We start from the raw sequence: 21,976 nt of genomic DNA on the forward strand, positions 1-21,976 counted from the left end.
TCGGCTGATTAGTGTCTTCTGGGGTCTTTTCTCCTTTGATAAAATGCTGCTGGCTGTTCTGTACCTGCTACTTTATGTCCTTCCTCCCCCCCCTCATATATATCTATCTATATCATATGGAAAGGATCAAACAGTTTTGATTTTTCCCAATGATACTGAGAAATGCAATATTTATCACAGGTTACTCGCAGAGAAGAAGAAAGGGGAATCTATGAGTGTTCCCTTCAGCTGTGTTTCTGTCAAGGCACAGTATACATCCCAGTCCACCTCTATTTGGCTCAGTGTGTTAGTTCTGCTCACTACAAGCCCTAATGCAGCAAGACTGATCAAGTTGGTTGCCCACTGGCCATGCGAAGGAGGAAAAACAACCAATGCTGGTTGTTAGTTATCCCCACTAAAGTGCTAAACAAATCTCCCAGCAGCTAAACTCTCTTCCCTTTTTATTACTCGCTGTACCTTGTAAATCAAATATTTATTAACTGAAAACAGCTTTGCTCGCTGACTGATCTTGCAAACACGGGACAAATCCGCCGCAGCTGGCTACTAGCCAATTGCTTATTCAGGCTGCTAAAGGAAATCAGCCTGCTGGAAAGACAAACTATGTGATAATTCCCCCCTCCCTCCCCCCCATCCCCTCCCTGTTCTGCTCAGGAACAAACTGCTGGCATCACTGCTTTGCCTGCCATCTTTACCTTTCATGAAAGCGAGCGTGTCTGAATGAGGTCACTACTACTCTTTTGAAGAGGACCTTTTTTCCATCGCACCGGTGTCAAAACAAAGCTTTTGTGGTTTGAAATTGCACAAGCAGACACAGATGTTGTTTCAATTAGCATATCAGGTCCATCACCCAGTGAAATGAAAAGATCTTTTAAGTATCTGTTTCCATGATTGCCGTCTGATCATCTCTTACCATCTCCTGTCTTCTGCCTGTGTGTTAATACATGGGGGTCCTCAACAGTCTGGCTGCAGCAAGCTAAAAGCCCTTGGATGATGAGGGATAACAGCGTACAAAGATTTTTGCATTGCTTCAGGCATCACATTTTGTCACTCTAATGAAGGTAATTTGCTGGCCGTTGCCTAAGAACTATCCCCGGGACCCCAAAGAGACAGTGCAGTTGCATGCAGTCACTGAGAAGGAAGCAACAGAACATAGACTGCAGGCATCTAAGCGACTTTAAAAGGAGCCACTCATGGGTGCTGTTTTCCCTCTCAGCAACACCAGAGCTGATGTCTGCAAGTGTGGTTGTTGCAGTGAGCTCACACAGCTGGTCAAACAGGCAGGTTTTAGTGCCCCTTCTTGCAGTTGGAGATCCGCACCTCATGCCCTGAAGTTTTGCTCAGCAACTGTGCACACTTAATTCTCCTGTCATCTTTGGTTGCATTGATTTCTCTGGTTATTACCAAAAGGACTTCAGATCTTATTAATGCTTCGTGTAACTGCTTTCATTCGCTCTCTCTAGCAGTAAGTGAAAGAAGTACACAGAGATTTAAAGCAACACTTTCACCCAGCCTGAGGCTGCAGCTGGCTCCTGGGCATATATGACTTGTTTTCTGCAAGCACACATGGGTTGCTCACTTCCCCTCAGTCTGGGCGCTACCACTTCTGTTGCACTCCAAGCATCTTAGCCCACTCTGAGCGCAAATATCTGTGCAGTAAGTAGCAGTATCCCAAGTACTGGTTTGCTCTGTGGGTCACAGTCATCTCCACGCCCTTCAGCTGAGGCTGCACTTAGAGCAGGAGGGGATCATTGCTGGAAGGGGATGGGGTCATTGGTACTTGTTAGTGAAGTCAGGGGTGGCACTCTGAGGATGGATGGGTTCTTGTCAGACTAGCCACATGTTTTTCCAAAGGCTAAAAAACATAATAACGTCTGGGTCTTCTGACCTATCCCCTTGTGAGATATTGCTATTATTTTCACTTTTTCATTTTTATACCTTTAGATATTTTAAGATGGATATCCTCTGTCTTTAATCACTTTGCCAAGCTGGAAATATTTATATACAAAAAAAAAATCTACATTTTATATTTGTGACAAGACAAATGAGCATTACTGAGCAAGCAGCAACTGCCAGAACTCACAAATCTCTGCGTTTGTTTTACATCCAGCGAACAGGGACAGTATATTTTATAGTGCGCATTAACAAGATGGTCATCTGAGACTACTCATTTAGATAGCAAATAGCCAACGAGTTATTGTTGCTTTGTAAAAATGCTTTTTGATTGTGCATGAACTATTGCCTCAAAAGTTCCCTGCACACATAGCAAAAGTAGAGTAGGGAAATGCATGCAATCCATGAAGAGATACTCACTGCCTGTGTCTGTTAAAGCCAAAAGAGGAGTGATCCCATTTAAGGACACCTTAAGACTTATATAATATATTTAGATAATATTGTTCCGAGTTTTAGTAATTCATGACTGTAAAACTATTTGATGGGATACTATATCTGGTTACACCACAGGCTTGTCTATCCACTCAAGATGGTTTGACTAATGAAGACGCAGGTATTGCCACAAAATGGTGCTCTGTCAATTTAAAAATAAAATAAACATAAAAGACTTGTGTTGTATATTGTGATAAATGTCTTATGCCTGGGAACAGGCTTTGTGTACCAGTAAGCCGGGTATCACCTGTAGGTTACATTCAGCTCACACAGGAATTCTTATTTACTTGCAGTATGCTCCACCTAGGAAGCGAGGGGACACACTCCAGATGAGTATCAGAGCCAGGCTGGGGAAACAAAGCCTTAGATATTCATTCTGCCTGCTAATGGTGTCCAGCGCTGCTAGTTAGCCTAACATAGATAGGTATGAATGGATTAGCTGCTCTAGAGCAGATGTATTATTGGCAAGTGATCATTTGCAACCTACTGTGCTCTTCCACCCAGAATTTTTCCAACTGAATTTCCCCACACACCATCATCTTAGCACCACCTAGTGTCAAGCCCAGAGACTCGTGTATCCTTAACTGGGGAATACAGTCAGCTCGGGGGGGAAAGTCAAATATGGTTGGTTTTGATGGTAGTGATTGGTTGGGTTTTTGGTTGTTTTTTGTTTTGTTTTGGTTTGGTTTTTGTTTGAATATTAATGGTGGGATTTGTTGTTGTTGTTGTTGTGTTCCGTTATGTTTGTTGGGTTTTTTATTGTTTGTTTGTTTGTTTCTGGTTACCATAGACTCCTATAGCAGCTTCCCAAAAATCCTCAGCTGCAACAGCCAGACAGTTGCTTTTATTTCCAAATCCTTCCACCTTCTTAGCAGGGTAGTCTTCTCTCGGATGTCTGAAATCTCTATGCATAGAAAAGGGTAATAAGTTGGTACCACATTTTCTCAGTGGGGACATTGAAATCCTCACTTTTGTGGAAGTTTATCTTGGCTGAATGAATGAGTGCACAAAGGTACTGAGAAGAGACTTCATGAAACATGCAGGCTCTTAAATGGAGGTGGCAAGACAACACAGCAGTTAAAATGCTGCTGCTCAGGAGCGCTGGCTTATTTCCAAGTGGATAGAGCAACGGAGGGCAGTGTGTGCCTCAGAGAACTGCAAAACAAGACTACAGTCACCTGGTAGCATGAGATGGCATGCGAATCTACAGAAATGATTGCAGAGTATCTTCTGAAGTCAGAAGCACAGAAAGAACTCTGGCATTCCTGAAGCTGATCTCTGCATAGTTTGTGCCATGCTAGCTCATTGCCAAATGCCAAGTTTATTAACATTACAGAGCCAGGAATGCTCATTTGTTGCTCTTCTGTTGTACTGACTCTAAAGGGTTAAGTTTTGCAGTTTGAAAAGTAGAACTCCGTGTTAGCAGATTAGTTATTATATGTAGAAATGACTAAAATCTGACAGTCACATGTCTCTTGGGAAGGACAGCTCATGAGAATCATATAACAATGAGGAAAAAATATGCCTTGGGGAAAACTTTCCAAAATTTTTAGTACTTGTCTACACTGTGTTTTTTTCCCTGTGTCTACCATTAGCTCCAGACAAGAGGAATACTTTTGCTAGGTGTATCTCCTTATGGCCCTCCATGTGACAGCAGACCACTTATCATCTCAGCTATGGACAGCCCCTAGGTGCTCTCATAGAGGTACATTAAAGCCATGAGCATCTTCAGTATGTGCCCCATCAGCACTCTGAGGGCTACCTCTTCTTCTAGAGGCCTCTCCAGCAGTGTCCACATTCACATCTAAAGGAAAACCCTACTGGCACCCAAAGCCCTTCAATCTGCATCACCCTTCCCTAAGCTCACCTTACCCCACAGTCCCTGTTCTGCAGAGCAGGGGCCACATGTCTTGAAAGAAACCAGCCCAGCTCACTAAATGTTTGGAGGCCACACCAACTGCTGCTGACTGCTAATTTAAAATGGAGGAATGATGCACCTATCAGAAGAAGCATAATTACCTTCAGAAAGTAGACTTAATTGATAAGGATACATGTTGGAGAGGAAGAGAAGTAGCTACATGAAGGAGTCACCCTGTGCCCTTGCAAAGAGATGGGATTTCAGATGTGTGGATCCCAAAACCCCAGCAGCTGCAGAGTGTGCTCACGCTGGCTGACACAAAGGAATTCCACCTGAAGTTTGTCACTGCACAAGTGAGATTGCTAAGGTTTCGGGTGGGATTTTTTGTAGCAGATGTTTTGTCTTCACTTCCCATTTGTTTTAATTATTCCTGATGTTTTGCCTATCAAATTGCAGCCTTCTTCAAAGAGAAAAGAATAAGCAGTTGTCATAACAACAAAGCTCTTCATTACCACAGGAACCTTTGACAGCTTCATTTTAAAACATTAAAAATAAATAAATAAATAAATAAAAGTAAAATCCAACCAATTATTTTTATCAGTCTGATTCATGTTCTCCTTAAACAGATTACAGTGTGTTCTCCAGCAGCTACACTGTGAAGGGGGTATGGCATGAATATTTATTGTAGTGCAAACTTCAAGAAAAGAAGAAGTGATTTTGTTGACCTTATGAGCTTTCTGTGGCAACAGCAACCCTTGAGTATTTATTAGACTGTATGACGTGAAATTTTAAAGCCCTTTTTTATTTTATTTTTTTCCTTTTTTTCACCCACATGAAGCAAAATGGTCACTGTGTGAAATAAATATACTGAGAGAGCCATTCATACATTCTGGTCAACTACATCTTCCCTTTTATAAGCCAAAAGAGGATGTTACAGACCTGGAGATAGAGAAGGAGTGATTTGTTTGCTAAGGGGACAGGGCCCTTTGCAATGCTTAGAACTAAACCCTGGCTGGAATCGTCAGCTCTCTGAAGCTGAGAAAGAGGAATAAAAACAATGTCCTCCTGATCTTCCATCCTGCAAAAGGGAAAGCTGCAAGGAGGTACTTGCTGCTTCCCAGAGCTGCAAGAGTGAGGTGTAGGCTGTGAGCCAGATGAGAGCACTGGCCTGGGGAGAGAGGTTGTGCCAAAGGGGGACCAGCAGCAGACATATCCCTGTATTTCCTTCGAGCAGGAGAGGCAGATAGCTCTCACTACCTCCTTTTTCACTCGTGGACTCCTATTTGAAAGACACTTTTCTCAATTTCACATTCTAATTTTTAGTATGAAATAAAGGCTAAATGCCTTTCATCTGTTCCAGGCATTTATAGTATCCTTAGCAAAAGGATTTTTCTGCCGCAAAGTGAAGGATAATACTGGAATTGTTAAACTTGTATCCCTTAAAATAAGTTACATTTGTCCTCAGTTTGAACAGAGATGTTTCTTGCTGGGCGTAATCAACAACTTAATTCTTTCTCTAAGCCAAGGAAAGAATGAATATCTGCAGAGACCTATCATTCTCTCTTCCATCCATAAAAGAATATAAAAAGCAGCTGTGGCATTTATCTTACAAAGATGATAGCTTCAAATTGCCTTGTCTCACAGGCACTCCTCCTGCAGATGTCCATAATTCCTCTGTCATGACAATGACCAAGAAAAAGCAAGGGAAATCCCAAACAGATGAAGCCAGACTCCTTTCTCTCAAGGACAGATTACTTAACCTCAGCAATGTGTTGGGACCACAGTATCCAACAGTTTTTTGGCCTGAGACACTCCTACTTAATTTTTAATGAGGACTGGCTGCACAGAGAAGAACTCATTTTATTCCTGGGAGAAGGTGACGGGGGGTACTCTGTATATTAGTTTCCTCGTAGCCTACTTCATCTTCCCACAAGTTGGGTTTGACGGCTTCACTCTGATGGGAAATGTGGCTGAGACTCTCCTGTTACATGAGACGGTGTAGGGAGTTATTATTTAATTATGACAACTACACATATACAAGACATTGCATTAGGAAACACACATACACCATCTGCTAGATTCCATGATTTAGCTGTAGGCGTAGAAGAGCGGAGTCTTATGAGCATTAACTCTATTCTAGGAGACTATAAATGCAGGTCTCCTTGCACAGTAGCGCCGAGGGAGGCATTCAGGAAGAGAACATTCCTCGATGATATAGTCATTACTGTTTCAGAAAGATGCTAATTTTTACAATAAATAAACTTAATCCTTTTATGCAGATCACTTTAGAAAATAAACAGGCCATTTTTATGAGCTACTTAGAACTGGGGATGGGATGGGATTTGCAGTACGATCCTGCATATGCTATAAATTGTAAGCAATTCTTAATTCCTGGGGAACTACTGCAGATCATTAGTTGTTGTTTTTTAAATAACATATAGATGCAACGTTTCTGTGTGTTTCAAAGCATTTAAAAAGCAAAAACATTGCCTGGCGGCACTAAATTGCTGATTACAAAAAGAAAGATTATCATAACCTACGTACTCCACTTGTGTTTTTAACACACAGTCTTTCTTTGATTGCTGCTCAAGAACTAGTATGGAAAACTGAGCATGTGGGATGGCCTGGCCACTGGCCTTGGAAGCATCATCACCCCTGGGTTCCAGGCTGCCTCCTCTCCTGGTCACCTCTGTAAATTCAGCTAGGGCTAGCAAACAGCTAACTGGTTCTGGTGCCTTTAACCACTGTCCCCACTTGTTCAAAGAAAGCAATAATATGATTTTGGGCTCAGGAGAACATTACTGTCCTGCATTAAGGAGGCTATGAACAGTAATGTATCATGAATGCACGATTCTGATGTGAACAGTTGATTAATGTTTGTTGGAGAAATAGTGTGCCTGCTATCCTGAGAATAACAGAGATGTCTTTTTGATGAAGTATGGAGGAAATAAACAATATTAGTGTCCATAGAAAGTCATTTAACGTCTATGAGGAAATCTTGAGAGGATACTGATTTTGCCTTCTGGCTTGCCATGAGATGAGTGCATTTACACAACAGACTCTGTTTTCACGGTGTTTATGATACAGTTTCCTGGCTAGGTGGTTTTGCATGTTTGGTGAGAGTCCATGAAGAAGCTGAATTGTTCTGTCCCCGGACATTCTGGTTTCCAGGGGAGAAGTAGCCTACATTGCAGAAAGCATCCTCAGTTTAGCAGCTGATGTAAAATACTTGCAATTCCTGCAGCACACAAGTATTAGTAGGACAGTGTTTCTTTCCTTGCTACACACTGAGACAAGCAGTTGTGCCTCAGAAGTACAGGAAAGGCAAGACATGAAGTGTGGCTTTATTTGGGGAGCCTCAGAAGTGCTGTTGTTCTAGCATGCATCCTACTCCTCCAGCTAACAACCTCACTGCAGGGGACATGGTCTCACAACAGGCAGCAGCCATGGCTTGCACACCCAGTTTCAGATACATAGACAGCTAATACAAACACAAGCACCAACCCAGGAGCTGTGTTCACAACCTAAGCCGTGCAACCTGGCCTCGAGTAAACTAGCACTGAGCTGACACACCTTTGCTGCCTGCTGACCATAGGGACATTCTTCCTGCATGCTACATGAATAGTGCTCCCTGCACACCCTTGTGCAGGGGGTGCAAGGATCTCTTAAAACCCTGCAGCTGTCCAAAATGCTTATTTACTTTAAAACATCATCTTTTAAACATATCAGGTCCTAGCCCAAAGAAGAAGCAGATGAAAACAACAATAGTTTTGTTCTGGAGAGAATTTTTATTGTTTTATTTCTAACACATAATTTATATTGTAAATATAACATGGGTGAGAAACAGAAAAAGTGTTTTCATCACAAAGGGGACTGTAATTCCCAATTAAACAATGTCTAATAAATGTTGGTATTGTTCAGCAACTGAGGAGGCCACCGCTAACATCACACCGCATGCAGGCTCCCAACACTCCTGTTTGTTTCTAAAGCGATCAGGTCACACCACTCAGTTCCCCTCAATTTATTTAAATCTGTTACTTTATTTCAAGTGCTAATTATCTCTCACAACAAACAGAGCCTTGTCAGCTGCAATTACTGGCATTACAATAGATTATCAACAGAAAAGTGTGTCTTGAAGCAAAATGTGTTGCCTTGGTTACCAACCCAAAATGCTTCTGGATTGCATCTGTAGCCACAGTTTCCCAATTATACCTGAAATATTTCATGAGCAAGGCTCCTCTTTTCCTCATATATTAGCGCAGCATATCATGAGCCAAATGGATTTCGGGTTTAAATTAATGGAAAGTGCAGTGCAGAGCTGGCGGTGGGTTCTTAAAGGCAAAAGAGAGGGTTTACGCTTCACATGAACAGAGGGATGCATTTTGCTCTTGGAGTTGGCATATAAAGGAATAATTCCTCTGTCTTCAGCAGTGATATGCCTGACTTGCAAATGGGAATAGGCTCTTGTCCAGCAAACCAAAGCAGGTGTGTTTAATAAGGATGTTCTCCTTTCCACCAAGCACTTTGACGCGTGTGAAGAGCTGGCATGAAGTAGGGAGCCTTGGACTGGTTGTAAATGCAGTTTTCAGGATAGCTGCGAGAGCGGGATTTGATTTGATTTGGCAGAAGGATAAATGTCAGCTGTGAAGGAAGCGCGAGCTCCAAGTTCAGGCGAGAAGTTGGTTGGTTGGGTATGTTTCTCCTCCTGTGTCACAAAACCAAAAGCTAAATGCCTCTGACTGCCTAAGAAATATCTGCTTGTCTTTCATTCCATGTACGGTTGCTTAAAATAGGAGGGAATCAGAGCCAGTGAAGATACAATGCTTGAAACTTAGTGACCTTGTCAGCTGAATGAGGGGGTGCTGAACAGGGGGATGCATCGCTCTCTAAAGGACACGACAGAAGACTGGGATATCTCAGTAGGACTTGCATGGAATATAGCCAGTTGTAACAAAACCTGCAGTCCTATTTGAACCCTACCTTTTGACTCAAGCTTTTATGAGCAATTTTCTCCTTGCAGGTTTTCCAGATATCTCCAAATCCATCGTTGTGCACACAGAGAAACAATCTTAATCTTGAAATAGCTGACCAGCCATCTAGCTAAGCCTGATCATGCGTAAGCCTAAGATCTCCAAGCAATATATTTGTACATTTGCTTCTCCCTGAGGAGTCTGAAATTTTTGCCTATCCCAGGCTTCTTGTGAGAGTTGAACCACCATGTAGAAGAAAATCAGCACTGATTAGTACAGAGAGAAGGAGGGAGGCCATAGCCAGGTTTGTGGTCAGGGCATTTGGCTTGAAAGAGGAAGTCCAGAGTTCCAGTCACAGCTCTTTCTGTATTTTATCTGTGTAAAATCCATGTAATGTAAAATACATCAAGTTCTAGGAGCGTGCACTGAGACCCAAGACTCTCCCTCTCAGAGGAAAGTTCTAAATAATAATCAGAAGTGCCACAGTCCCTGTTGCTCATACACTCTCCATCTCCTCTTCTCTCTGGCCCAATTAGTACTGAAGTTCTTTGGCTTTTGAGAAGAGGATAGGAGTGAAGGCTGCCCACCTTCACACAGGGCCATGCTAGGGCACAGCTGTGCGAGCACTCCCATATGTAGCCTGGTGGTTAAGGTCAGGCATGTGGATCTTAGCCCCTGAAGCTGAGAAAAGGCTCATAACTGTATGTGCTGGATCCTAAATGTTGTAGCATCACCAAACTCACAGTTCTGGTTTTTGCAGTGTGAAATTGCACTCCTCTGAGGGTTTGATACAAAGCTGATCAGACATAGCTACAGAAACTTGACAGTTACTGAGCTGGAGAGAGGAAGTCCTACAAGGGCTACAAAAGCAGAGTGAAGGACTGGGAACTGAGCACAGACCTGCACAGCCAATGCCCAGCTTGGGTACATCATCATCAGAACATCATTGCTGGTAGCATAATAAGATGCTCTCCTGGCACATATTTCTTCAGGTTAGGCAGGAAATGAAGGGTACTTCCATACAGCTCCTTCAGAGGTAAGCTTGGGCTTAATGGAAGTTTGGATGAAAAGTAAGTTTTAAGGTGAAGCAGGTAGTGCTGAGCAGAAGAGCTTGAGAGAAATGGCAACACAGAGAGGTTTGGGCACACAGAGAAGTATAACTTCACGGTTAGCTCGTCATGCTCCTGCTAAAATCAGATTCTGTTCCCTTTCTCCTAATCTGGTCTTTCTTGCTGTCTTTGATAACACTCCCACTGATATTGTACATAGACAGTTGGGAACTAATATAAGTAAATTTCTATCAGTCCTTAATATTTGATATGCATGGTAGTGCTCAGCAGCTGGGAGGAGACCGTCTGTCCTCCGCGTGGATTGCAGGACTACTCACGGATGAAGCGGGCTGAAGCAGGTTTGTGCCATTGTTTAGATGTGGTGTTTGAGTGGCCTGTAATGCATTTTGTCTGCGTGGAGCCAGCACTGGAATACCTCTAAAAGGCTCCCCTACTGGAGGACAACAGGTTTTGACAACCGCCAGTGCTGGAAGGAAGAGCAAATGTGTGATTTAGACCACTGTTACGGAGGGTTGTTTTTTTTCCCACAAAGACAGTTGTCACACTGCAAAAATGTGAAGCTCCATAGAACAGGATAGTGAATGTAAAATAAATGACGCCTCTATTATTTAATGATACATCTGTGGCTTTTTACCAATTCAGCATTGCCAAATCATGGAGAAGAGCAAAAACTACATGAACAACTTAGCATGTCTGTAACAAACAGCCATTCCAGCTGAGGCTCTGCTACCACAATTTTTTATTAAGAAATAAAACTGTATTAAGAAAATTGTATTGTGTTCTGTTAACTTAGAGGTGAGTGGCTCTGAAACTGCTTTATGTTTGTTTGTTTGTTTGTTTCCATATAACCAAATTTTGAAGTTTTAACAAGAAATTGGGGGCAGTTTCCTCAGGCAAACTGAACAAATCATTTCTGATGATGTATTTAGGAGCGGTGCTGTGGTCTTCGTCTAATCATACATTCAGCACCAAGAATGAAGTGTGCAAATCAATCTGTTGTGTACCTTTAAAATAAATGGATAAATAAGCCCAAATTCATTGGAAAAAAAAAAAAAAAAAAAAAAGATTCCAGAACAGTTTTTGTTTTCTGTGGACAATGGAAGCTTAAAGTAAAACAAGTGAACCAACAGAAAAGTAAAAATATCTCTACCTTACTTAAAATCTTTTCAGTCATAGACTAAAACTAACAACACAACTCTGTGCAAGCACAGAACAAAGGGAGCTACCCTGTCCCAAAGACCTTCCAATAAGAAAAATGCAATTAAAAATACAGCCAGGTCCCCTGATTTTCTTGTTGTATGACTCTCCCTCTGAACATGCCTTAATTTTGATCTTTATTTGCAATATTTTCTCCTGAATTCCTTGCAAGCCCCAAACTCCTCATGCCAGCTAGAGGATCAGGAGGGGCTCTTGTTCTGTTTCATATCAAATGTGTTTCTCAGATGGGGAGCTCCTCCAGAATAGCAATAAATAATGATAGTGTGACTACTTGAAAGCCACATGGAGGGAGGGAGAGAAGGAGGGAAGGGATGCTATTCACTTCAGCAGTACAAATAAAGCAAGAGCTTTCTTTCTACAGGCATGTGTGGGAAGGGCAACAACACAGCAATTACGTGGTGGGTGGGAAAGAGGATTTTGTCACTTTGGCAGCACTGACAGACAGAAATAAACTGCTTCTAGGGGGATAGTAGGGTAAGAACTTGCACATCAAGAACAGAAGCAGAATTAAAATGGTCCCTTAAGGGGAATCTATTGAGGGTATTTTTTGTTGTTGTTGTTGTTTTTAAGTGCCTGAGGCCCCTACTATTTCATTGTGTGCATGCCAAGAATCAGGAGTGGGGAGAAAAAGCAAACAAGTTGCATCCAAACTAATAAGAAACAGTTTAACTGCAAGAATAAAACTGCAGCCCCTGTGTGGCTGTTCCAGATGTGGGGGAATGGTACACTCAGTGTGTAGGGCCTAGAAGGGAGAGTGTCATGGTCAAGGAAACACCATGGAAAAGTTCTCTCCTCTTCTCTGTTTTTAATGAAGGAAAACAAATTGAGAACTTTCAAACTGTTGAACTGTTGAAGTATGGCATTTGAATTACCTCTACCTGTGACAGACCTTCTTCAGCAGATGCGGTTGTATTATTCTCACTTTCTCTTGATATCCCTCTAATTCAATATTACCCATGAGGGCAGAAGGCAAAATTTGTTCCAGGTCAGCTGGAAGAGAGGACCACAGCACAGCTGTTCTGTAGCTACAGCTGCAGAGTGCTGTTGGTCCTCTGTGGGAAGCAGTCATATTAATATGGGTTACAGGAAAAACTAATTGCTCATAGGCACATTCTGCTCATGGAGATGGTTTTGCCTGTTTTTCATTTATTTATGTTCAAAAAGAAAACAACGAGCAATGTTTACCACCACAGGTTGACACAAATAGTTGCAATACAATCATTCTGAATTGTCAATAGCAGAATGACGAAGAAGAAACGTAAGAAACATAATATAGAGTAAGTGTGGGAATACGCTTAGGCACAAGCTCATACCGCTAGTCTCTATCTTATGCCCATCTCAGAGGGAATCCCCTGACACAATGAATCCAGCAACTTCCCTCTCCTTTTCCCTTCCAGAAGTGATGGAGGGGACATCTGCCTTCTCTTCCAATGTCAGTTGTTGTGAGGGGCTGGGAAGTGGAATCTTCCTTCGTATATTAAATGTGTACTGCTATTCCATGGACACTAGGTTTCAGCCAAGACACCCACAGTCAAATCCTAGTGGTTCACCATTTAGTGGTGCCAAGACTACACAACTCATGACACTCTTTTGGTCCAAAAATGCTTTTAAGAGCAAGCTGTGCTCCATGGAGTGCACTGCAGCTAAAAGAGAATCAGCCTGCCTTCAGCAAGACAGCCTGGAGATTTTTTAGATGGCAGATGATTGGTGATGTCACCTAAAATTGACAGCTCTTCAGACAAAAGGAAGAAGTTTGACTTAATGAGTGCTATGGGTGGGTGTATAAGCAAAGACTTTTCTAAGAATTATCATTACCTGAGAAAGGCAATTTTGAGCTGAATTGACATTCCAGTAATTAAGGGCCAACATAGAAAATCTTGGTCATTATAACTATTTAAATTTCCAAATTGCTTAGTTTAGAATTGCTTATGGTTGAACTGCTCCTGACAGCTCCATCTCTTTCTATTCTCAGCCAGCTTGATTGGCAAAATGATGAAGTCTGCACCACATATCATGGCTGCATGCTGGTACCAAAAATTACTACCTGGAGCAGAACAACAAGTATCAACAATGGTCAGATCAAATCACAATGAATCACAATTTATATTCAATTCTTGATAGCCTGTATGCACGTAAAAAGATCCACTGGGTGCTAGAGTCTTGAAAACAATAGTGGAAGGTGTTGTAATATTGTATTTAAATTTACTTCATTGTGGCGTTTTATATCTGACTACTTGAAATCCCCTTGCATGCTGGGCTAACGGAACACTTTTCTGGCTAATGCTTTTCCTCTGTGTTACCACGTTTGAGTGGAATGAGTTTCAGATGGCTAGAGCTATCTTGTGGCAATACAAACTTTTTGTCAGTGAGATAAGCAGAAGAAACATCTGGAGGAGGTTGCATTATGTATTGAAGCAACTTCCCTGATTTTGAAAGTTATTTTAGCTCCCTTGTCATACCGAAGTCAAGAAGACTGGGAGAGAGACACCATATTTTTACTTTAACAATTTAGAAGACTCGGTGCATTCTTGGACAAGAATGAAGGCGATGGATCTCTTTTAGCTTTAGCTTGTTGGCCTCCTTTTTTCCCCCTTGTAAAAATATATTAACTTACCATGTACTTTGTTCTACTGTCTTAGAGGCAGGTTTTTTTTTTAGTCCCTCTTCCTCTGTACTGTCACTTTTGATTCACAGTTGCTAAGCATTGCAAAAGCTCACCAGAGGGACATCTCATAGTGTGATTTGCAAACTTTGAAATAACACCCACCAGCAGAAGCACCATATGCTACGAAGTTGCACAATAAACTGACAGCAGTATTTCATTTATAATTTGAATTTCCAAAAATGTCAGCATTTTTCACATCAACAAATGCTCTCAGCTTGCAGCGCACGACTCTACCCTCTGAGTGGACATTAAATTATGTAAATTCCACTTAAATTTCTCCAGACTTTATTAATGACTGCCACATGAAAATCAATTTGTTTTTACTGTGATGACCCAAGGTATTAAGACAAAATGCATCTATGAATGTTGCGAATATGCAGCTATGGCACTGGGTTAACATATCACATAAGTGTTGGTGCAGTTTATGGCATGTGGACTTTGTGGTTCTCTGTAACACTGATAATCCAGTGCACACTTTTTGATAATAAAATAAAGTACCAAGGAATATTTTTTTAATCAATCCTAGGCAAACTTCACATAAAACACAAGCTGTTCCCTTTGTGGTTAATTTTCATCCAGCTGCACTTAAATACAACAGAGCCAGCAGAGAAAACTACTTGGCAACACTTCCTAATTAGGGGACGTTAATTACAGCTAAATACTATACAATTTCTATGTTATAAGAGTTCATCTAAATCAATGTTATTATGGTACTAAAGGAATTAATAATGATTTCATACTTAGAGGCTGTTGCCAAACTACCCATTAGTTCAGAGTTTAAAATGACTTTACAATGAAATCTCTAAATCTGCGTTACATAAAACACTGGAATATTCACAATCACACATGGCACTTCTATTATGTATTAATAACTGTGCCTGATGGCATCCCTTTTTCATGCTAGAGTGTTGATGGGAAGGGTGAGAGAAAGAGAGGAGAAGGCCCCGAGAGACAAGGCATATATCCTTACAAACTGTGAAAGTGAGATTTCTCTCTGAGAATGGAGGTCGGTCGACTGGCAGATTTGACGCCAACTTTAGGGAGGACACCGACAGATCCATTACAGATACACAGATAACTTCGTGCATTAGCAGTTCAAATTCCACTGCTGGAATATCTCTGTTCAGGATGTGTAGGCTGTGCAGTGGGAATGCAGTGCCCAAATCCACTAATGTGTGTGGCTCCCAGGCCCCCATTTCTGACACATCCCTCCTTCCATTTAAGATGAAGAACTCATGATTGAGCTGACACAAGCAAAAATGTCCTTCAGGGGACACAAGTCTTGTTTCAAATACAACACAGTGATTCTATCACTCTTTTTGCATCTTTCATTTCTTGCAGCATCTGCCTTGTTGAAATTATGATTTAGCATTTCTAAATCAATGCAAATTAGAAAAAAGGAGGACCATAAGGCTACTATGCAGATGGAGAATTTCTCTCGGGTTAGTTCTTATTAAATAGGGATCCACAGGTGCCCACTGCTGTCAGAGCAGCCACTGCTCAGCAGCCTTGTCAGTAAAACTAGAAGAGAAATCAAGAGCAGATGAGATGCACAGAGCAAACTAACACCTGGTCTGTATAGGGCCGAGGAAGCTCCTGAGCTACAAGCCCGCAGGGGCTCAGCACAAACTTCACAAGGAGGAATCTTGAATTGCTTAAAATCTTCTTTGTGCTTTCTCAATTTACAACAGCTCGAGTCTATGCACTTTCCCTTAGCACGATTTGTACAGCTTGCAGTGCTCTCCCTGTGCTGCAAGAGCTTGTTGGTCTTATCCCCATACAGAGTTACTGCCACCCTGGAAAGCACTCGGCCGCACACTTCATTTCCAGTGCCACAGGGAATGTCCTCCTTACTATCTAGCTCTTTTTTATTTCATCCTGCCCCTTTTATTTGACATGATGGAGAAGATATGATGTGCACAGACACCCACATTCTGGCTGTCTGCTTTACAACTTTGTTGGTTTATTTCTGGGAAAACACAGAGAAAGGTTAGTGCTGTTGCAGGGAAAAACTGCTCAATTCAATTCGCATAGTTTAAGGTAAATCAGGATCAAAGCAGTTAATTGATTTATTAATGTAATTAACAGGCAATTGGTGATCTATACATCCAACAGCACTGAGCAGCCCGTTCCATGCCCACCGCCCTGTGGTGCAGAACCTGTCCCTGACCCCCAGCTGCCCCTCCCCTGGCACAGCTCTATGCCGTTCCCTTGGGCCCTGTCACTGTCAACAGAGCAGAGCTCAGCGCTACCCCTCCCTTCCCTCACAGGGAGTCAGCAGCCCCTCCTTCACAGTTCTGACACTATCCCCCTTCCTCTCACATCAAACACTGTGATGTGCCCCCTGAGGGTGAGGTGGCACCCCAGGCAGTCACCCTCCCCCTCTGCACTGTAAACCACACCATCAATCCACTTGTGACATCCAGTGAGGAGGAGGCAGCACCAACCATGAGGGAGGTGAGCATGAAGTGCGACATCTCCCTTTATATGTTACCCATTTTTATAAGTGTCTTCATAAGACCCTGGATACTCCTTAATCTACTTAATGATCATTTTCTTCTTCAGGCTTATAAAGGTTTAGGCAAATAGTTTGGGGTACCTCACTTACACACAGCATTTACACTCACAGTCTTCTCCATTGGTTGTTGTTACCCCAGCTGCTTTGCCAAGAGGAGGCTGTGTGAATCCTTGCAGAAGGGTGAAAGAACCTTGCAGGAGTTTAAAGACCAGCAAAGGAAAAGCAAAGACATGCAGGGTATCACAAGGCAGCCCCTGAGCTGCTAGCTTTGAAGAACCGACCTCCAACCAAGTTCTTAAAGTTGTTTTCCTACACAGCCCCAGGATGGAGAAGGATCAGTATAGAGATGCAAAATTAACCCTTTCTGAGAAGTCAGATATGGAAACATTGCTCTGGAGGACATGTTTTAGATTGATACAGGTATTCACAGTCACTTAATGATATGCAACACTAAGAGAAGTATAAGACCTTACCTTAAATAAACACCCATGTAGAAAGTATTTTTCAAAGCTTTGTTACAGTTGTGGACACAAGCAGCAGCGATGACATAGGCTTCTTGATCTGAAGGTTATCTGTTGCTGGGGAGAAAAATGCAGATATCTAACCAGCCAGCCCTGCTGGGTGTGTGCACATGGCACACTGCTGTGGGAAGTCCTCAAGCCATCCCAGAATAGACAAAAGCACAAGCCAGATGCCTGAAGGCAGGCCCAAAGGAAAAACCACGAAGGCAGCAATGCGTCACATAGGTTTGTGTCTGTGGCCCCTGTAACAGTGGTCTGAGGGAGAATTGGATATCCAAGCTTTCACTTTCAGTTTAGATATCAGGGGAAAGTTCTTTACTGACAGCGTGGTCAGGCACTGACACAGGCTTCCCAGGTAAGTGGTCATGGCACTGAGCTTGTGAAGTTCAAGAAGTGCCTGGACAACCCTCTCAATAATATGGTCTGATTTTTGGATGGTCCTGCAGGGACTGTCCATAAACTTGAGCATAGGAAGTTCTGCTCCAATATACAAAGGAATTTTTTTACAGTAAGGGTGATGGAGCACTGGAACAGGTTGCCCAGGGAGGTTGTGGAATCCCCTTCTCTGGAGATACTCAAGACCTGACTGGAAACCTACCTCTGTAGTCTGCTGCAGGGGGGCTGCTTTGCAGTGGGGTTGGACTCGATGATCTCTAGAGGTCCCATCCGGACCCTACAGTTCTGTGACTGTGAACCAGGACTCTCTGGGTCCCTTCCAACTTCATGTATTCTGTGATTTTACAGAATCACAGAATTGTAGAATCACAAGGTTGGAAAGGACCTACAAGATGATCTAGTCACTCATTTTCACTGCTGCCATTCTTTACATGGGCAGCTGAGTACAGTGCTTGCAAACTAAAATATTTTGCCTTTCAATTCTAGGTGAATTGACTTTCTGTTTAAGATAACATATCCATATTAATAATAACATGATATTTTAGTAAAACTTCTAGTAACATCTACATTGGAAGTACACTAAGTTCTGCATCATTTATGCATGGAGTGAAAGTTTGACTTGCAACAGACTGCTATTTTGGTAGGAATACCTTCTGCTAAAGGACCAGTCTTCAGGTTATTTTTCAAGTGTTAGTCCAAATCTATGTTATAAAATGTTTATATGTGCACTTCAGAGCATAGTTATAGTATAGCCGTAAAAGACAAGAAAAAAAAACACACCCCACAACTGGTGTCTTTTCACACACTTAAAGTGTCAGAAGCAATTTGCTGTTCTGTCACCCTCGGGCTGTGCAAAGCTAACCCTCACAAGCAGTTGAATGGTGCTAAGTGCACATATACTCACCAGCACTCAGCACAAGCCCCAGTGCTTGCCTCCACACCTCACACAGTCACAGGCTGTCCGGACAACCTCAGAGCGAAGCAGAGTGGTGGTTTCACCTTAAGGATGTGGAAAGAGATGTTCCTGTGACAATAAAAGCATTCCTAAGTGCACCGCCAATCATAAATCATTTTCAAAATTGCTCCTGGCTTTTTAATTTCTTTCATTTGTAGGATTTATAGCACAGTGACATGCTAGAGTGTTTATTCCATGGTCTGCCCATCACATGGTGCACCACTGGCACGACACCAGGCTTCAGCCTGCATTAATCTAAACCTCTGTAATGATCATTTGCGTTTCTTAATAAATGACTGATAATTGTGCTTGTAACTCTGGAAGTGATTAAAACTGCCCTCAGTATAGGGTGCAGACTGTTTCATCCCCTTTTTTCATGGCTATTTACCATTCTTCCTTTTCAGTATTGTTATCACTGAAACAAAAAGCTTCCTGTTTGAAAATTATTTATGGAGCGTTGCGGAGCTTTGTAAGATTTTCATACAGCACTCTTTGAGCTGGTATCCTTTTGGGTTAGTGTGTACTCTCAATTTCAGCTCATGGATGAGAACGACTTGATTTCTTTTCATAGTTCTCAGCTCAAGAAATGTCCGTGAGTATGTATTGCATCTTTTGACATGCTCCTTTGTGCTGGCTTTTGGGGAAGGCTGTGAAGAATCACAGAAACTGGAGATGGAATGTACCCATTAGACCATCCAGTGTCTGTGTCCCTGTACAGGCCTCTGCCTTCTGAACAGAGTTGTCTCATCTTCAGCCAAGTCCCAGCTGAGGGGCTTCTTCTGCTCTCACAGTGGGATGCTCAACAGTCTCACAAAACCACTTACAGATAGAACCGGTCTTATGGCACTCACCTCCAATTTTCCACATTATGTTTGCCTGGCACACCTGATAGTTTCCCAGTGTTTTGCACCAAACCATTTTCCTCCTTGTAAGAATTCACATTTTGCTTTTATTATATCTCTACCAGCATTCTATTTCCTATCTGCATTAACATGATATGTAATGGCACTAGTCATGAATCACAATACTTTACAGCAAGTGATGTACAAAAATAGCAAAAAAGCAACCTCTGCCTCAAAGAGTTAACTGCTTAGATAAAATAAGTTTATATAATGCACAACAAGCAACATGGAAAAAATATTAGTCTCAAAGCCAAAGCATTTCAAAGTTAGAAAACACTAGTTTGAAAGTTGCCCATGCCACTACATCTCAGCCTCTGTAAATGTCATTTTCAGTGGCATTGTTCTCTGATTTGTTTTTCTTCCAGCCATTCCAAAAGTTAAATTCACAGGCAAGAGATCTGGTCAGTGAGCAATCCCTTTTGGTCTCAGTACTGCTCCTTTCATGATGCGGCACTGTGTCTCCAATGAGTTCACTCTATCTCTTCTTGTTTGGATCACCTTGCTGTTGTTCAGTTGCCAGTTCTAAGAAGTTCTCATTTTCTGAGGCATCTTCCCTCCATGCCTTTCCTTCTCCTTTCCCTGCTTGCACGTGCACTCACTATTTCCTCTAGTTCCCACGAGCTCTAATCCGTACTAAACTTACTGTGCTAATGTCTTTCTCTCCCCCTAGTCCAGCTTTCAGCTGCCATTTGAGTTTCACTGCATCCATCCTGCACTGCCCTTGTGAGCACTTTACATTGCATGAACACAGCAGAAGGCAAGAAGTGAGGACAGGGGCCCCTTCACCATGGCTCATGCTCTGAAGAATTGGAACTCAGCACAGTGAAATCATCAAAATTTCTAGGTGTGGGCTAAAAAAACCCAATCTGTTCCATAGTTTTGGAGTTTTTTCAGCTTTATTTTTTGGTTCTTTTTTTTTTTTTTTTTTTTTTTAAATAGAATAAAGTTCAACTGAGGAAGATGCCTACCTAGAAAATTGCAGCCTATACAATTATCTTGTCAGTATCACAGCTGGAGCAGAATGGAGCCTATAACATTTATGATTCTTAGTCTAGCCACTGCCTGTAATACTTTTAGTTCTTAAGAATTCAAAGCTCTACTTGTGCTCTGCACATGTTCTTTGCTACCTTTTCCTTAAAATATATCCTATTGACCAGCTGTAGTGTGTTCAAACATGCTAGCAGCAACTGACTCACTCATCTGTCTCACTCGTCACACACGTGTCTAAAAGCCTTACCAGCTCTGAGTTTCTGAACATTGCCAGCAAAACCCTGAGCTCTGGTGTATTCTAAAGTGCTGTACATTTTTGTTCTGTATTGCACTGGTTTTATACCCCATTGAGTTTTAGAAGAGCAAATACAGAAGAAAATTAGGCCCCGAGTACATATATAAATAGGTTTAAATCAATTTGTGTTCTAAAATAATGTAACACACTGCTCTACAGCCCTCTAATGGAGAAAATGGCAGAGCCATCCAGGAAAATGAAATAGAATTAAATGCTTAACAAACAAATCTGCCCTGGTGGAGGCAACTCAGAAAACACATGTTCATCTAACAACATGTTATCTTCCTGCAGTTGAAGTGACTTCCATTTACTAATTTATTCTGAGCAGAAGGTTTTCAGTGAGGTGCAGACATGGGCAATGAACGGCACAAGGACAGCAGAAGATCAAGTAAAGGATCCTGGAGACCTCAGCCCCGCACCCTGCCCACAGCCTGCTTGGGGCAGTCACTGCCATGGAGACATTTCTCTCAGTAACTCACAGAGACAGGTACACTGAGTCTGGACAGAATGGATATGAGCACAACGTGTGGCCTTAAATATCTCTCTGCAGCACACTAAAACAGTCCGATCTGATTGTAGTCCAGTGCAAGACATTTCACAAGCAGAGGACTCTCATGTATTGCTAACACACCTGCTAAAACCCAAGCTGGTCAGATGGAGATGTTCCAGGTTAAGCCTCTGTAAGGATAAGCTGCTCCTGCTTGTTAGCACTTCTCATCAGGAAAATCCCTGCCAATTACTGTATAACCCCAGTACAAGTTTTGAAAGCTGGGAAACCACTCTGCCTTCAGCCTGACAGGGCTAACTGCTAGGATGTTTTCTACTTCTGTCTCAGCAGCTTTCTCATTAGCTTAAGCATCTGAAAGAAATAGGAGTTGTGGAAATTTGTTTCTGAAATGCTGTAGGAATACGTGGGAACAAACTGGACTACCCATGCTAGCACTTCAGGTCCCAGTTCATCCTCAGTACAACTCCCAAGTGTGGAAGTGTTAAAGCTTCTTTGGCTTTAGACAGGTGCAGGCCAGGCCGCTTTTCATATCACCAATTTCAAGGAGCCATTATGAAGCACATTTAACAGAAGAGAGCTGTGACTGATTCATGGGGTGGCACTGCCATTCTCATGGGTACTTGCCAACACCGATGATCAGTGTGATTTGGCAGCCATGTGGGGAAGAATATGTTTGTGTAGATGAATCCCACACTGCTGTCATCAAACACTGACGTAGCCTGCTTAAG

At 42.2% G+C, this 21,976-nt stretch overlaps 1 long non-coding RNA gene across 3 annotated transcripts in view; it reads right to left on the reverse strand.

Annotated features, from left to right (window-relative positions):
- The window catches only part of LOC146762476 (uncharacterized), a 29,866-nt gene that overhangs the window by 5,994 nt on the left and 1,896 nt on the right, over positions 1-21,976 (reverse strand). Inside the window, exons 1-3 of one of the 3 annotated variants that reach the window (XR_014944743.1) lie at positions 18,503-18,624; positions 17,155-17,259; positions 8,009-8,945 (exon numbers count right to left, since the gene is read on the reverse strand). This is a non-coding gene — a long non-coding RNA (uncharacterized LOC146762476). Of the gene's footprint in view, positions 1-8,008; positions 8,946-14,431; positions 17,260-18,502; positions 18,625-21,976 lie in introns of those variants that run through there. The other 2 variants (XR_014944742.1, XR_014944741.1) reach the window with 2 other exon arrangements.

Source organism: Coturnix japonica, chromosome 1 (genome assembly GCF_054131305.1).
Source record: "Coturnix japonica strain WE chromosome 1, WE-NBRP24, whole genome shotgun sequence".
In the NCBI taxonomy this organism is placed as follows: Eukaryota; Metazoa; Chordata; class Aves; order Galliformes; family Phasianidae; genus Coturnix; species Coturnix japonica.